Below are 19,093 nucleotides of genomic sequence, written 5' to 3'. Positions count from 1 at the left end.
TTACAGAGTTTTGCCAAAAGAATGCACTGGTCATAGCAAACACCCTCTTCCAACAACAAAAGAGAAGACTCTACACATGGACAACACCAGATGGCCGATACCGAAAAGACTGATTATATTCTTTGCAGCCAAAGAGAGAAGCTCTATATAGTCAACAAAAACAAGACCCCGAGCTGACTGTGGCTCAGATCATGAACTCCTTATTGCAAATTCAGACTTAAGTTGAGGAAAGTATGAAAAACCACTAGGCCATTCAGTTATGAATGACCTAAATCAAATCCCTTACGCTATACAGTGGAAATGAGAAACAGATTCAAGGGATTAGATCTGATAGAGTACCTGAAGAACTATGGATGGAGGTTCATGACATTGTACAGGAGGCAGGGATCAAGACCATCCCCAAGAAAAAGAAATGCAAAGAGGCAAAATGGTTGTCTGAGGAGATCTTAAATAGTTGAGAAAAGAAGAGAAGCTAAAGGCAAAGGAGAAAAGGAAATATATACCCATATGAATGCACAGAGTTCCAAATGATAGCAAGGAGAGATAAGAAAGGTTTCCTCAGTGATCAATGCAAAGAAATAGAGGAAAACAATAGAATGGGAAAGACTAGAGATCTCTTCAAGAAAATTAGAGATACCAAGGGAACATTTCATGCAAAGATGGGCTCAATAAAGGACAGAAATGGTATGGACCTAACAGAAGCAGACGATACTAAGAAGAGGTGGCAAGAGTACACAGAAGAATGATACAAAAAAGATCTTCATGACCTAGATAACCATGATGGTGGTTATCTAGAGCCACTCACCTAGAGCCAGACATCCTGGAATGTGAAGTCAAGTGGGCTTTAGGAAGCATCACTATAAACAAAGCTAGTGGAGGTGATGGAATTCCAGTTGAGCTATTTCAAATCCTGAAAGATGATGCTGTGAAAGTGCTGCACTCAATATGCCAGCAAATTTGGAAAACTCAGCAGTGGCCACAGGACTGGAAAAGGTCAGTTTTCATTCCAATCCCTAAGAAAGGCAATCCCAAAGAATGCTCAAACTACCACACAGTTTCACTCATCTCACATGCTTATAAGGTAATGCTCAAAATTCTCGAAGCCAGGCTTCAGCAATATGTGAACTGAGACATTCCAGATGTTCAAGCTGGTTTTAGAAAAGGCAGAGGAACCAGAGATCAAATTGCCAACATCCGTTGGATCACAGCAAAAGCAAGAGAGTTCCAGAAAAACATCTACTTCTGCTTTATTGACTACACCAAAGCCTTTGACTGTGTGGATCACAAAAAACTGTGGAAAATTCTGAAAGAGATGGGAATACCAGACCACCTGACCTGCCTCCTAAGAAATCTATATGTAGGTCAAGAAGCAACAGTTAGAACTGGACTTGGAAAAACAGACTGGTTCAAAATCAGGAAAGGAGTATGTCAAGGCTATATATTGTCACCCTGCTTATTTAACTTATATGCATAGTACATCATGCAAAATGCCGGGCTGAATGAAGTGCAAGCTGGAATCAAGATTATCAGGAGAAATATCAATAACCTCAGATACACAGATGACACCACCCTTAAGGCATAAAGTGAAGAATAATGAAAGAGTGTTTTGATGAAAGTGAAAGAGGAGAGTTAAAAAACTGGCCTAAAACTCAACATTCAAAAAACTAAGATCACGGCATCCGGTCCCATCACTCCATGGCAAATAGATGGAGAAACAATGGAAACAGTGATAGACTTTATTTTCTTGGGCTCCAAAATCACTGCAGATGGTGACTGCAACCATGAAATTAAAAGACGCTTGCTCCTTGGAAGAAAAGCTATGACCAACCTAGACAGCATATTTAAAAACAGAGACGTTACTTTGCCAACAAAGGTCTGTCTAGTCAAAGCTATGGTTTTTCCATAGTCATGTATGGATGTGAGAGTTGGACTATAAAGAAAGCTGAACACCAAAGAATTGATGCTTTTGAACTGTGATGTTGGAGAAGACTCTTGAGAGTATCTTGGACTGCAAGAAGATCCAACCAGTCCATCCTAAAGGAGATCAGTCCTGAATATTCACTGGAAGGACTGATGCTGAAGCTGAAGCTCCAATACTTTGGCCACCTGATGCGAAGAACTGACTCATTGGAAAAGACCCTGATGCTGGGAAAGATTGAAGACAGGAGGAGAAGGGGATGACAGAGGATGAGATGGATGGATGGCATCACCGACTCAATGGACATGAGTTTGAGTAAACTTTGGTAGTTGGTGATGGACAGGAAGGCCTGGCGTGCTGCAGTCCATGGGGTCGCAAAGAGTTGGACACGATTGAGTGACTGAACTGAACAAAAAACAAATATCTGGCTTTATTAAAGAGTTAACTATTAGAATGTTGACAGAGTCCTGTAAATATTGGAAATAGAGTATTTTTTAACGACCTGATCTTAAGCCAAGTTTTGTTTACATCATCATCTCTTTGACTTCACACTAGTATGTTTTAAACTCCTGTGAAGCCTCTGTTCATACCGAAAAATCACATGTCCTTTGGTGGCTGCTGGCTCCAGCATCTCACTTACATTTGACATCCCCTGTGGCAATCATACTGGTACATTACTGCAAATTCCTGTCACTGTCATGATGGCAAATTCAAGTCTCAGTTTATTAAATAACAGAGAGACTAAAATCTTTCTCTGGAAAAAAGGACTTTTGAATGGAAAGTTATCACTGTATAGGACTGTGACGTGAGGACAGTGGCAGACACAGCGCTATTACTGACAGTTTGACAGGGCTCTGTACCCTTCTAACTGTGGCGAGTACTCAAAGTCAACAGAAGTCAAATTCACTAATGTGATGGGACTGTTGAGCAATTGCACATATTCAAATGCCATATCAAGCAGAATATACTTCAACTGTTTTTTATCATCATGATGGAGAAAACTACATCAAAATATTCTTACTGAGCATTAAGGATCCAAAGTATCTCTTCTATCTCTAAAGTCATTACCGTATGCTATGAGTACTCATTCCTGAAAAGAGATAGTGCCAACATGGGAGTCATATTTGCTTCTACTTTTTTGTTGTTGTTTATTGAGATCAGTGACTTTTACACATTTTCTTTTACAATTGAGACAAAATACACTTAACTTAAAATTTACCGTCTTGGCAGTTTTTAAGTGTACAGTTCAATAGTGTTAAATATATTCACATTGTTATTTAACCCAATCTCCAGAATTCTTTTCATCTTGCAGATCTGAGCCTCTGTACCCATTAAACAATAACTCCCCATTCCCCCCTCTCCCTAGCACCTGGGAAACCACCTTTCTAACTTCTATCTCCATGAATAAGACTACTCTAGGTTCTTCAAATAAGTGAATATAGTTTTTGTCTTTTTGTGACCCACCCTTCTATTTGAATATAAAACACACACACACATATATCAGATTAAAAAATCACCAGCCTTGGAAATAGCATTTGAGGTCTGTATGTCAAGACTTTTCTTGTTCTGATTTCTCATACACAGTGCTCTTCTCCTTGCCATCCTATTTCCCATCAGCCTGAATTGTCAACAAGTTGAAATGTTGACTCTGTTTCTTTTGGTTTCCCAAACTGAAAGTGATTAGATTAGACCCGAAAGAAACAACCATTCTCATCCATGAAATGATGAGCAGTGGTTCTTATTTTTTGGGGGTTTGGAAAACTTTATAGAGGACTTGATTTAAGCTATGTACCTTTCCCAGAAAAATGCACAAGCACACGGCATTTTGCACACAGTTTTGGGGGATTTATAAACTCTGATTTAATTTGGGTTCCTTCAGAAACAGACCCTGAGATAAGGACTTGAATGTCAGTAGCTTATTTGGGAGGCGATGCCAAGGAGTATGTTGGGGAAGGAAAACAGAGAAGGGAAGAAACCCAATAAGGGACCTAGCCTATGGATACCACTAGTGATAATTGAGGCTCTGTTTTGCTGGAGGTCCTCTGAGACAAAGTGCAGAACATACCTTTGAACTATAGCATTAACTCTCCAGCTATTCCAGCCCTCTCTATCTGGAGCAAGCACGCTCCTGCAGTCAAGAAAACCCTCAGGTAAAGAAAACAGGTGTTTTAGAAGAAGGCTTCTAAAAAAAAAAAAAAAAAAAAAGAAGAAGGCTTCTTGGTACATGGAAATTGTTCACTGAAACTGAAGTAAGTTCTGGGTGGGCTAAGGGGGGATGTGGGTGGGGCATTAACACTGCCATGGATCCTGGGACACTCATCTGCACACATGGGTTAAGAGTCTTTGCAAGAGGTTTACTAGCATCTCTTCCAGTTGCAAGATCCTATTGTTCTGTTTAAGCAGTGGATAACTTGCTTATCCTCTTAGGCATCATTTTTAGAGCAGATACGCAAGTGAGCCCTCTCCCGGGCAGCCTGTAATAGACATCCATGATGAGGCTGACCCACCTGCCCAGCTTACCACAGCGCCATCTGTGCACGTGACCCAGATATCACTATTTACTCCAGACATCCTTTCTGACAGTCAGGAACAGCAAGGCCCGACTTGTGGACTCATGTGCTTAATTCCATGGTTTATGAGAATAATGCACACAGTGGAGATCTGCAAAAAAGCTAAATGGAAATGGCCTCACCGCCCCCTCAGATTGGATGCTGTGTTATTCATTTCCTCTGCCTTATAATTCAAACCCACAAAGGAGGTGGTCAATTTTTTAAAGCAATAAAGCAGCAAACACAGGGACCTTAATAATGAAATGCAGTTTAAAAGTCCCAAGCATAAGCATCAGGACTTTTTGGTGACGGCTTTCCTAACGCTTACAATGGAGGAGGCGAGAGCAGAGCAGGAGAGACTGGAAGGCAGCTGAGATCTTAGGTTCTGTTGAGGGTTGAATCATGAACCTCCCCTAAAGATGCTGACGTTCAAACCCTCAGCACCTCTGAATGTGACCTTATTTGGAAGTAGAGTTGTAAGCAGATAAAGTAGGGGTCCTCAGAGAAAGAAAGTCAGGCACGGTTTTCTCGACATAAATGAAGCCATTTTTGGCCTAAGCCATTTTGTGATCTAAGCCTGGCTGCAGTGCTTGCCCTTGAACAGGTCTCTGTAATTAATGATCTTAAGAGAACAGTCAACATAATGGACATGAGTTTGAGCAAACTCTGGGAGATAGTGAAGGACAGGAAGGCCTGGAGTGCTGCAGTTCATGGGTTAACAAAGAGTTGGACATGACTAAACAACAAGAGGACAAAGGAATGCAGAACAGAGGAAAAGCAGTCAAGAAACAATAGTTCAGCAATAAAACAGAGTCCTAATACCTCCTCAAGGGATATATGTAATAATCTGATACGTACCTTTAAGCTTTTCTGTAGGAACTAAGGCCGCCAACCAGGTGGAGGATGGTAACTATATGCTAAGATCCCTGGACTGGTCAAAACGTGAGGAATGATGATGTCAACCTTTTCTGACCCTCATGACTTCAATCAACTAAAGCCTGGACTCTGTTAACCTTTGTCCCACTCTATGTTGAATTCTCTGCTCAAGCCCCTTCATGACTATGCATATACTACCCAGACCCCTTCATGAATATGCATGTACCCTTAACTTAAAACTTCCCCAATTTTGCTGTTAAGGAGACATTGCCTTGGGAAAGACTCCCAGTGTTCTCCTTACTTGCTGAAAGTAATAAATTCCTCTTTCTCCTTATCTTTAGCTTAGTTGTATCTTTTGGCTCAACACTCACCAAGAGGTGAACCCAGTTTTCAGGTAACAGTCTTTGAAGATGAGTTAAGATGAGGTCATTACTGTGGGCCTTAATCCATTATGACCTTGTTGAGTCGCTCAGTCACGTCCAACCCTTTGCAACCCCAGGGACTGCAGCATGCCAGGCCTACCTGTCCTTCACCATATCCCATACTTTGCTCAAACTCATGTCCATTGAGTCGGTGATGCCATCCAACCAACTCATCCTCTGTTGTCCCTTTCTCCTCCTGCCTTCAATCTTTACCAGCATCACAGTCTTTCCTAATGAGTCGGCTCTTTGCATCAGGTGGCCAAACTATTGGAGCTTCAGCATCAGTCTTTCCGGTGAATATTCCCGGTTGATTTCCTTTTTTATTGACTGGTTTGATCTCCTTGCAGTCCAATGAACTCTCAAGAGTCTTCTCCAACACCACAGTTCAAAAGCATCAATTCTTCGGTGCTCAGCATCCTTTATGGTCCAACTCTCACATCTGTACATGACAATTGGGAAAACCATAGCTTTGACCATACGGATCTTTGTCAGACAAGTAATGTCTCTGCACTTTAATATGCTGTCTAGGTCTGCCATAGCTTTTCTTCCCAGGAGTATGCATCTTTGAATGTCATAGCTGTAGTCACCATCTACAGTGATTTTGAAGCTGAAGAAAATAGAGTCTGTCATTGTTTCCATCATTTCCCCATCTATTTGCCTTGAAATGATGGGACTGGATGCCATGACCAGATGCCAGTATGACTAGTGTCCTTATAAAAAGGGGAAATGTAGACACAGAGGCTTACAGAAGGAAAACAATGTGAAGACACAGGGAGAATGCCAGCTACAAGCCAGAGACAGCCTGGGAACACATTCTTCCTCAAAGCCTTCAGAAGCAGTCAACCATGCTGACACCTTGATCATGGATTTTCAGCCTCCAGAACTGGGAGACAACACATTTCTCTGATTTAAGCTCCCAGTTTGTGGTACTTTGTTACAATAGCCCTAGGAAACTAATAGAGCCTCAAAGTAGGGAAACAAACTGAAGCCCAAGCCTGGGGAGAAACTTGGGGCAGTGAGAGGGGATAAAGAACATAATAGAGTTAAAAAACAGAGACAAAAGTGACGAGTCTAAACCATCACACTGTGTGTCTCTGAGTCACCAAAGATCAGGGACAAGATTCAAGAAAGTTAACCTGGGTAGTCAATTGTTATGAATTGGCCTGTTCTCTTTTTCTGTAAATACCCTCTACCTTCCTCCACCAGAGGAGCTGCCCTTGAAGAATTCTATGCTCTCTCTCCCCCTTGCCCTGATGTTGAAAGGCCTCCTCTCTACCCGGAACACACTGACCTTATCCCATCAGAGTATTTGTCCCTCTGCCTTATAACTCTTCCCCCATTGGCCTCCCCACTAGACTGAGACCTCTTTAAGTATAAGGACTTTTCCATTATTGTTTTCATTCTTTTTCATTATTGCATCCCTAGCCTGGTACATTTTAGGGAGACTCAATAAGTGTTTATTGAATAAATGAATGAGTGGACAAGTGGATTAATGGATGGATAGAGGCGTGAAGGCATAAAAAGCATGGACTTGACATTAAGTAAAAAATTAGCTTGCATTTTGGGGCTGTGTAGGTATTTTCTGGGCTCAAGGTGGTTGTAGGATGTGGCTTCTTAGGTGAGAACTTGGTCATCAGGACCAGCAGTTGGGGAGGGCTTGAAGCACTGTGACTATAGTCATGTGGCCTTTGTTAATTCATGTTCAGGCATGCTTAGAGTGCTACAGTGTTTCAGGTACTTAGGGACAACAGAATGAGCCCAGCAGAAGTCCATTAGGGGCTTTACAGATGGGAGGGGGGAGAGACTTGTACATAAAGAAGGGAAAAGGTGTATTCCCAAAGATATTTACTGCATCACTGTTTCTAACATCAGGAAATTGGAGAAAATCTCAGTGCTCATCTACAGGGAGAAATAATTAAATATAATATAATATATGAATATAATGGAATAACATGTAACAAATAAAAGAGAACAAAGAAGATCTTCAGGTTCTATTCCAGTTAAGATTAACTTAGGCAATGAATGAGAGAAAATTTGAAATTAGAGTGGTTGTGACTGAAATAAAATCTGACACTAGAGTTGTCCAAACAGAAATATACTTTTTGGCTTTTAAACAGAAACCAAAAGTAAACAGGATGTGGTTTAACATTCATCAACTTAGGCGTCTTCCTTTGCTCTTCCTCCATCCATGGAATGTAATGACTCCCTTATGGTCCAAGAACAGCTACTAGAGCCCCAGCCATCACCTCGGCATTCCAGGCTGCAGAAAGAAGGAATGGATAAAGAATGGAAAATCTCTTCCTTTTATAGAAACTTTGAGAAGTTGCACATGACATTTCTGATTTCACGTGTAGCCATCAGAGTTCCAGCGATTATGAGTGTTACGGTATAAAGGATATATTATGGAAAAACAGACCCTACATTTTTGGAGAAGCTACAGAAAGTGGGAGGATAGAGAAGGCATCACCAACTTTTGAGGTCATTTCGGAAAGCCAAGCACTATGAGCTGCTGAAGGGGCTGGAAAGAGGGAATTCACAGCAAGACCTACGAGAAGCTGCTGCCATGTCTGGGGGTCCACAGTCAAACATCGGGGGTGGTCAGCAGGGCCAAGAGTTGGGAAGAAGAGTTGGACATTCAAGAGAAGAGAGTAAGTCCCGTCTGGAAACTGTTGGACATCTCTGCAGCCATCTGTTACCATATTGGACAACAGAATGGTCATGAGAGACCACGAGCCGCCGTCTCACTTCTGCATCCTAAATTTCACATGAGTTCCTCTTTTGACCAAGTATATCTTGGAAGCACACACAAGTGTGACTCTGGGAAATGTCACTCCAAGTTTAACCAAGGTGACGCAGCACAAACCACCATGATCCACCCTTCACCCTGGCATCCATATACATGCTTTGTAAACATTTAACTTTCAAATAAAGACAACAGCAAAACCATGCTTCCTTCTAACACAATACAGGCATTCCTCATACAGGAAAAATGCAAACTCTTCCCCCAAAAAAGGCTACTTGGAAACTCATGTGTAACCTTTGTCCATTATTGAATGAAGTCTCGTCTTCTTCTAGCTGAGTTACACTCTGATGGCCTTTATCTTAAACGTATTATTGACTGCTATTAACACATCCTATGTTAGATACTAGGGCTTCCTTGGTGGCTCAGGTGGTAGAGAATCTGCCTGCAGTGCAGGAGACCCACCTGGGAAAATAAAAATATACTGGCTAATATATATTACAAATATGTTCATACCAAAGCAAGGAAGAATTAATCATAAATGCTACAGCCTCAATTTCTATAACTGGTCATGTGGTTAAAACTGGTATTTATTACTTTTCTCTTACACTACTATATTTTATATATTCTTTTCCCTCAGCAGACAGTGTAGCCAATCATAACCTTGCATGATGGGGTAAAGCAAATCTTCATTCCAGAAGGGTCTTAGCCACTAACAATCCTGTTTGTATTGGATGTGGTAGTTTTCCATTAACTCTTGTCATAGGACACAAGATGGTTAAGAGACAGCTTAAAAGGATCTCCTATGTACCAGACATACTCTTCCCTGCCCCCACTTCTCCTTGATGGTCAGGATCAATCATACCAGTCATATGTTTGTGTTGTTATCCTAGTTTGTTCTTTGGCTTGAGTTGCCTAAAATGATCAGCAGAGTGTGTCAGATATCAGCTAAAATCCCATTTGTTGTATCTCCCAGTGGAACATTTTTTCCCTTACAATTTGAGATTCTCTAAACTAAGAGCACAAAATTACAGGGACAAAAAGCAAACATTTTACTAATGGATCACTAGGGATAATAGAGAAAGAAGCCACTCTCATTCTACCCGTTGATTCCAGGACACACAAATCCTGGCTATGGGAGGGAACATCACAGACACCTGAATTTTTGTTAGATTTGTTTCCCACCCTCTGGCATGGATGTGTCACGCCACGCTGTCTGGAATAATTGTTACCTCCTGTTCCCCAGCTCCGAACATCATGCAGAGAACCAATGTCACATCCTACCAGATACAGAGGCAATGGTATCCAAGCAGACTAGATGTTGACAGAGGACCAGAAAGTGGATAGAGCCCTGGGGTAGGACAGGGAAGGTTTACTGCTAAGCCTGCCGGCTGAAAGCAAACAGCTTCTGATGGTTTTTACTAACGTGTGTGGAAAAGAATTCACTAGAGCTGTTGTTATCCTTGAACCCAGGTAAGGGATGGGTTGTGAAACCTGCCAAACTTGAAAGACTCCAAATATTTCTCAAGTTGTATGCCTTATGAGTATTTCCAAGGGCAGCCTGGAATGCCACCTGATCTTGCTTTTTGTTCTCAGCATAGGTTCACAACTCGTTCTTTGCATCAAAATGAAAACTAGGGATACCAGAGTCTTCTGGCTTTTAAAAACAAATTGGACCACAGGTACTAAGTGACAGGAAATGGTGTTACTCAATGAATTTTGTCACATACTAGAATTCAGAAGGGAGAAGTCGCCTCAAGGTAATAAGAAAATCCAGACATTCACTCTGGATGATTTGCTGAGAATATCTGTGTAAAAACAAATAAAAACTTACGTATAGAATCATTTTCTCATTGACATCTACTGAATTTGGTACTGGATGAAAAGATACAAAGATAAAGATAAGATTAAATCACCTGGGATAAGTTTCCTGGGCTGGTAACTAAGAGGTGATTTTTTAAAAATTAATTAGTTAATTTATTCCAATTTCTTTATTTAAGGCTGCACTAGGTCTTCGTTGCTGTGCTTGGACTTTCTCTAGTTGTGGTGCATCTGCTTCTCATTGCAGTAGTTTCTCTTGTTGCAGAGCACAGGCTCAAAAGTTGTGGCACACAGGCTTAGTTGCCCCAAGGCAGGTGGGATCCTCCTGGACCAGGGACTGAACCAGTGTCTCTGCATTGGCAGGAGAATTCTTAACTACTGGATCATCAGGAGGCCCTGGTTTCTATCTTAAATATAGCAGTGTATACAAGTCAATCCCAAACTCCCAGTTTATCCTAAGAGGTGATTTTTGATGAAGGAATTTTAAATTGGTGACATCAGATTCCTGCTGGAGAGAATACCACTCTCTCATATGAGGGAAGTAGAATAATCCAACAACTAGCTCAGGAGCGTCAGAGGCCATGTAGCATGCGTCTTTCACTTGACAGATGGAAAAACTGAGACTGCCTGTGTTGAAGTGACTGGACCACGTTCACATAACCAGAAATTTAGATTCAGTGGATCTTTAATAGCTGGTCCTTTCTCTTATATGCTATACACAACCATGAGCAAGTTACTTAACATCTCAGTGCTACAGTTTTCTCCTCTGCAACATGATAATAATTACAGTGTCTACCTCATAGGGTCATTATTAAGACTAAATGAGACATTTACTATAAAGCACAGAGCAGGATGACAGCAAATAAGAAATGTGTGTTATTGTTATTAGTCATCTTAGGACAAGCTTCTGACTCTGAAACCAATGTGATTTCTAATAGTCTATGCCATTTTTGAAATGGTGTTTTAGAATCCAAGTGGCTGTTAGAATAGGATGGTATTAACTGGTCTCAAATAGGTTGGGTCTCTAACAATGGGCTTTTCAAGCTGTCTCTCATCACCTCTAACCAACAACTACCTTCAATGAATAATGGCAGCTGCTTTGCTCTGCCATTTTTTACCTCTGGGTCTTGGACAATATCACTTTTGGCCAACTCTCAGAATCAATATAGGGGCGGGGGTCCTGGGAATCAAATTTCTCAGCTGATAATAGGGCAACACAGTGGCTCCTTACCCCAATAAATGTCCATGTCAATCCTTCATTCTCTTGAAAATCAATGACACAGGGTACCATTTTACTGTCTCTTGTACAGACTGCTGGTATCTCATCACATACTAAAGAATGAAAACTTTTTTTAATAGCATGGGTAGCTTGTCTTGTTTAGAGATTCAAAACACCTAGAACATCGAGCTTCTTGAGAACTCAACGTAGCCACTTGAGATCTCCTTGAGGTGTCAACAGGTATCACAGAATAACTTGTATCATTAACAGGCATTTGGAATATGTGGTGTTGAACTGCAAAGTATGACCATGCATTCCATCTCTTTTGATCCCATTCTTTAAAAGAAAATATGCATGAAGGATTAGAAACAGTCCTCTCAAGTCTTTTTCTGACAGGTTTATTTTAACCAAATAAAGTGATGTATTCACTCTCTTCCAGTGTTTCTCAAGAATGGATACTGTGAAAGAATTAAGTCAGATCCAGACACAGGAATTTATTTTCAAGTGGTTTCTTGGTATGATATTATCTAGGATAGTTGAAATGCCTTCAAGCCTTTCTTAGTTAGACATCCTTCTTTTTTTGGTACACAAGGTGGTGATCTTTAAAATCTAAAAGACAGCATAATCTTTGAAATCTAAAGGAATTAGGTAGAAATCCTTCCTCTGCCACTGACCAGCTTTGGGACTTCGAACGTGTTAGCACAGCAGAGCCTTCACACTGTCCCCAACTCTCATGGGTAAACTCTTTCCTCTCAGCCGTATCTAATGTATGCTTACTTTGTCAACTTCCTATGATTAATTCGTATTAATGTGTAAATAATATAGGAAGTAATTTCTGACCTTTAGAAAGTTTTATCCATTCCTTCCACCCTCCTATTTTATTCTACTCAAAGGAGAGGGTGTGCTAATCTGTTTTGGTCAGTGTCCCTGCAAGTGACCCAGTGAAATTCTAGGGGACTCTGGCTGGCGTCTAGGACAGTGCATGGAATGGTGTGTGTCTCTCTTTACTAATACGCTTCCAGTTGTAATGGTCAAATTATATGGGGCTGCTTGGGATAGCATTAGCCGTTTATCTTTCCCTCTTTAGCTGGTCTCTCTTCTTTTACAGCGGGCAGACGTGGGAGGGCTGGGAAGAATGAAATGAGGAGCTGGGAGTCGGCTCTAAGCATTCCTGTTTTCTCTTTTCTCTGGCACTGGAGGTCTGTGGCTTTTCACTGGCATGACAGGTTCTGTGGGTCAAGGTCAGATGTGTTGGGTGGGTATCCGATGAAGTCCTCCCTGCTGCCCAGACCAGCACCTCTTCACTGAGGAAGTTAATCAAAAGCATTACTTTCTCTTGCTCTGTATACTGTTTATATTTATCTCCTTTGAAGACCTTGTGCGGATGGAGGGGAATAACTGGTCCAAGATAAAATGGAGCATCTACCCCCAACTCCTTACAAAATGCCATCTTAATTAAGCTCATCCCAGCCTGTCTTCTGTTTCAGTTGTATAACTTAGGGTGTTACTCCTCTTAGGAATGATGACATATAATGGAGAGGAGGCCTTAAAGAAATGGAACTCTGCGAAGATGAATTCTAGACAGAAAGCAGAGGGGGAAAAAATCCCATGAAATAGACATGAGGTCTTCAGGGTCGCATAGAAAGCTCATCTCTGATGGTTCTCAAAGTACAAGATAACAATGCTGAGTGAGTGTATCTGTTTGGTTCTCACTCTTGTGTGGTTCCAAGTTCTACAACTGCAGAATAGTCTAGGAGTGTTAGCAGACCCATTTGGCTCTTTCTCTAAACCATCCTCTCCCAGTAGCATATCGGTAATAAAGGTGATCTCTTAATCTTCACATATGTGACTCTGTTGACCTCTCGATGGGTACCGAGTGTGATAGAACACATGAGTCATTTATTTGGTTCTCTCAAGCACCAACAACATTTCTGTTTTCAATTTCATTAATCTGCACTTTTCTCATTGCATGTGATCCCTTCTTTCTTTGGATTATTTCATGTATTTTTCAGCTGCATTTACTTCTATTACTGCTCCCTTAAGTTTTTAATTTCACTGACTTTCACGTAATTAAAAAATAATTCTAATTCCTATCAAAATTTCTTCTTTGACTCATGAATGATTTCAAATCTGTTCCATTAAAGATTTTTAAAGTTTTTTATTTCTTAAAAATAACACTTCATGAGAATGTATTTTTGATGACTGTAAGAAACCCTTCAATTCCAAAAAGAAAAAACTCTTTACAAGAGATGAGCATTTAAAGAAAAATCAGCAAAACAATTTTAACATCTATTTATTAACATATTAACCCAAAACAATTTAAAGGGACAATCTCAATATTTTCCCAACTCTGAATTTCCCCTTAGGTCCCATAATTTTTGCAATTGGCATGTGCTTATCTGAATAATTTTTAAATGGTATTTTTCTCCTATGAGTGAGTGAAGTGAGTTAAAGTCACTCAGTCGTGTCTGACTCTTTGCAACCCCATGGACTGTAGACTGCCAGGCTCCTCTGTCCATGAAATTCTCCGGGCAATTCTATTAGAGTGGGTAGCCATTCCATTCTCCAGGGGATCTTCCCAATCCACGGATCGCACCCAGGTCTTCTGCATTGCAGGCAGATTCTTTACTGTCTGAGCCACATGGGAAGCTTTTTCACTCTATCTCTAATGTAATACTTTAATCAGTGGTAATTTCTTAGAGTTAGCATTTTATACAGTGCTGTAAATATAATGGGCCTAAAGTGGACACCTCATTCAATATATCAAAACAAATTCATGTTCTTATTTTCCCTGAAAAAACAATTCACTTAGCTCCAGAGGTTTATTACCATGTATTCATAGCTTTCCTGGTAATGACTAAAAGAATATCAAATTGAATGTCACAGGGTTCACTTCCATACCATGCACTACCATTTTTATTTATTTATTTTTAAAAATTAATTTATTTATTTTAACTGGAGGCTAATTACTTTACAATATTGTAGTGGTTTTTGCCATACATTGACATGAATCAGCCATGGGTGTACATGTGTTCCCCATCCTGAACCCCTCCTCCCACCTCCCTCCCCATCCCATCTCTCATATACTAACATTTTTAAAAAGCACAATTTTATTAAAACCCACCTGATATGCATTTTGATAAGCTTAAGAGCTCTGTTATAAATAGAGAATTCCCCCCCTACTAATCACATTCCCAATAGTGTAGAAGCTGACTCATCAGTGCTGCTCCTAAACATAAGAATAACTACTTTCACTAGTCATCATATGTTATTCTGTATAATTAATACTCACATATCAACTCTCGCTGCCTTGTCCTAGATTTCCTAGGTATCTTTGATTTTTAAATTAACAAGGCAACAAATTGTGCTTAGCCAGAGTACTTTAAGGACTGTATTTGTGTGTTTATATATTTTACCATAAATAAGATAAATTAACATACCTAAAGTTAATAATAATACCTTGATATTAAATATCCTGTTATGTTAACATTTTATATATATATATATATATATACACACACACACACATATACACACAAATATATTTAGCACTTTGACTCAGGTACCAAGTAACATCCATTCATTCATTAATTCATAGGTCTAATTTTCTGTTAGTCTTTAGATTCCTCCTCCTTTTCTTTTTTCCTTGAAATATTTTGTTGAAGAATCTGGTTAGTTTGCTCTGTAGAATTTCCCACAATCTGGATTTTGCTGATTGCATCCTGAAGGTATGAACACTTCCCCAGCCCCTTCTATTTCTTGTAAGTTGATAGTTAATCTAAGTGGCTTGACCAGATTTGTGTTTTTATTTCATTTTGTGTTTTGCAAGACTCCTCCACAGTTGGTGTTGCATGTTTACACGAGGAGGTACATAACATCTGCCTGTCTTTTTGTTATATTAGTCATTTTGGGTGAGCCTGTCTAGACTCATTATTTCCTTGAGGTATGTAAAATGATAGTCTAATTCTATAATTACTTTTTCAGTTACTAGCTAAATTCCTTTATAAATTCCTTTGTAAATACTTTCAGTTATCCTAAATTTTGAGATCATATAGGAAAATTAGGATAAATAAAGGATTTTTTTTTCTTATCAGTTTTCAAAATAATGTGGTTGATCTATGTGTCTTTTATTATATTAAAACTTTGGCAGCCTCCCAGGTGATCACTGAGGGTTTTTTCCCCCAGTATTAATATAAAGTGATAGATTTTTAACACATTTGACTAATTCTAACTCATTTCAGTTATCTTTCTTTTTCTTGCTCAGATTGTTCCATCTTGGCCAAAGGGAGCTTATTCAGGCTGGTTCCCAAGTCATTTTAAAGTGGCTTTCATAGTCTTTGATATTTCCTTACTGTTGGTATAAGAAGATATTCTAGGTTAATTTTGGAGACTTCCTGGACAGATCTGAAATTAGCCATATCTCCAAGGGGGACTGGTTTATTTTAGTACAAACTGATATTTTGCATTTTTAAAAATGGATGCTAGGATGCTTATTTTGATGGAATTTTATCATTATTTCTTGACAGTCTCCACCAACAGTCTCTCTGATTTCTTTATTTTTACCTTTGGTATTCTTCAGTTATACTAAGATATGTTTAAGTGTCCTGCCTTGAATACTGATTCTCCCTACCCTCTATTCTGTCCTTATGAAAGTCCTATTAGATGATCTTGAAATGGAAGAATCAATACTGTCAAAATGATCCTATTACCCAAGGCAACCTACAGATTCAATGCTATCCCTATCAAATTACCAATGGCATTGTTCACAGGACTAGAACTTTTTTAAAAAATTTGTATGGTGACACAAAAGATCCTGAGTAGCAAAAGCAGTCTTGAGAAAGAAAACAGAGCAGGAGGAATCAGGCTCCCTGACTTCAGACTATACTATGAAGCTACAGTCAACAAAACTGCACTGGAACAAAAACAGAACTACAGATCTGTGAAACAGGATAGAAAGCCCAGAAATAAACCCACCCATGTATGATCAATTAATCTACAACAATAAACCCATGCACGTATGGTCGATTAACCTACAACAACAGAGGCAAGAATACACAATGGAGAAAGGGCAGTATCATCAATAAATGGGAAAGCTGGACCACTACATGTAAAATAATAAAATTAGAACATTCTTTAACATTATACACCACACCCAAAAATAAAATAAAAATGGATTAAAGACCTAAATGGAACACCTGATACTGTACAACTCTTTGAGGAAAACAGGAAGAACACTCTGACATGAAATATCTTCTTCAGCCTGACTCCTAGAGTAATAAAAACAAAAATAAACAAATGGGACCTAATTAAACCCAAAAGCTTTTACACAGCAAAAGAAATCATAACAAATAAAAAGACAACCACCAGAATGGAAGAAAATATTTGCAAACAATGAGACTGACAAGGGATTTACCTCCAAAATCTACAAACAGCTCATGCAGCTCAATATATATTTTTTAGGAAAAAACAAACCAAACAGCCCAATCAAAAAATGCGCAGAAGACCTAAACAGACATTTCTCCAAATAAGACATACAGGGCCAAGAGGCACATGAAAAGATGTTCAACATAGCTAAGTATAAGAGAAATGCAAATAAAAACTACAATGAGGTATCACCTTACACCAGTCAGAATAGCCATCATCAAAAACTCTACACACATTAAATTCTGGAGAGAATATGTAGAAAAAGGGAACTCTCTTATACTGTTGGTGGGAATGTAAATTGGTATAGCCACTATGGAGATCTTTATCAAATTTCTTTTAAAAACTAAAAATAGAGCTAACATATGATCTAGCAATCCTACTCCTGGGCCTATATCTGAAGAAAACTATAGTTCAAAAGGATGCATGCATCCCAATGTTCATTGCAGTGTTGTTTACAATAGCTATAACAAGAAAGCAACCTAAATGTCTATCAACAGATGAATGGATAAAGAAGATTTTGGTATATATATACAATAGTATATTACTCAGCCATTAGAAAGAATGAAATGATGCCATTTGCAGCAACATGGATGGACCTAGAAATTATCATACTAATAAGTGAAGTCAGAGAAAGATGAATATCATATGATATCACTTATAAGCAGAGTCCAAAGAAAATGATACAAATAAACATATTTACCAAACAGAAACAAACTAACAGACTTAGAAAACAAACTTATAGTTCCCAAAGGGGAAAGGTGGGGAGGAGGGATGAACTGGGAGTTTGGGATTGACATGTATGCACTACTATATTTAAAACAGATAATCAACAAGGACCTGCTAGTACCAGGAACTCTGCTCAATAGTCTGTAATAACCTAAATGGAAAAAGAATTTGACAAAGAAGAGATACAAGTATATGTATAACTGAATCACTTTGCTGGTCACCTGAAACTAACCCAATATTGTTAACTGACTATATGCCAATATAAAATAAAAAAAATTATTTAATGGTTATTTGTAAATAACCATTGTACAGAAGGATTAGGTAAGAGAAAAAAAAAAAAAACTCTGCCACAGTGTTTTTCTAATGCTTGTGTACCAAGAATTACTTGTTGGCAGCTACTCAAAAATGGATGAACTAGTAAGAAAGTTATAACAACAGAAACACTTATAAACTTGATTTGTTTAGGATATTGTACATATGCTCACCCATGAAGATGCAGAAAACTGCACAGAGTTTATGTAATTAAGTCTTCATTTCTGGCAGCAAACTTTTCTATGATTCTGAGTATTTCCATCTCTTTAAAATACTTTTTCAGCTCCCAAATTCCACTATTCTAGCTTCAGCTCAACTGATAATTTTTTAAAAATTATTCTGTGAGAAAATTAGACATAGTATTTCATGGCATTCTGCAAAGGGCAGTGTAGTTTATTGGTGTTCTGACCCATGAAAAATGAAAGAAACACTATCCTGGAACAAAGTTTTTCAAAATTTGTTGTCATCAGTCATATTATATGCAAACACACACATAAAATTGGGAAAATTTTGACCAAGTTATAAAGCTTTAAATATATGTCCATGATGTTTAAAGGTTGTTCATCCAGTCCTTAGAGACTGTCACACTGAGTGAGGTAAGTCAGATAGAGAATGAGAAATATCGTATGATATCGCTTACATGTGAATCTAAAAAGAAACCAAATAAATGAACTTTGGCCACCCGATGTGAAGAACTGACTTATTTGAAAAGACCCTGATGCTGGGAAAGACTGAAGTCGGGAGGAGAAGGGGACGACAGAGGATGAGATGGTTGGATGGCATCACCGATTCAATGGACATGAGTTTGAGTAAACTCCGAGAGTTGGTGATGGACAGGGAGGCCTGGTGCGCAGCAGTCCATGGGGTCACAAAGAGTTAGACATGACTGAGCGATTGAACTGAACTGAACTGATTTACAAAACAGAAACAGACTCACAGACATAGAGAATGAACTTAGGATTGAGGGAGAAGAAGGTTGTGGGGAAGGGATAGTTAGGGAGTTTGGGATTGACTTACACACACTACTATATTTAAAAAGGATAACCAATAAAATCCTACTGTAAAGCACTGGAATGCTGCTCAATG

Source organism: Cervus elaphus, chromosome 29 (genome assembly GCF_910594005.1).
Source record: "Cervus elaphus chromosome 29, mCerEla1.1, whole genome shotgun sequence".
Classification (NCBI taxonomy): Eukaryota; Metazoa; Chordata; class Mammalia; order Artiodactyla; family Cervidae; genus Cervus; species Cervus elaphus.
This window is presented reverse-complemented; position numbering follows the sequence as displayed.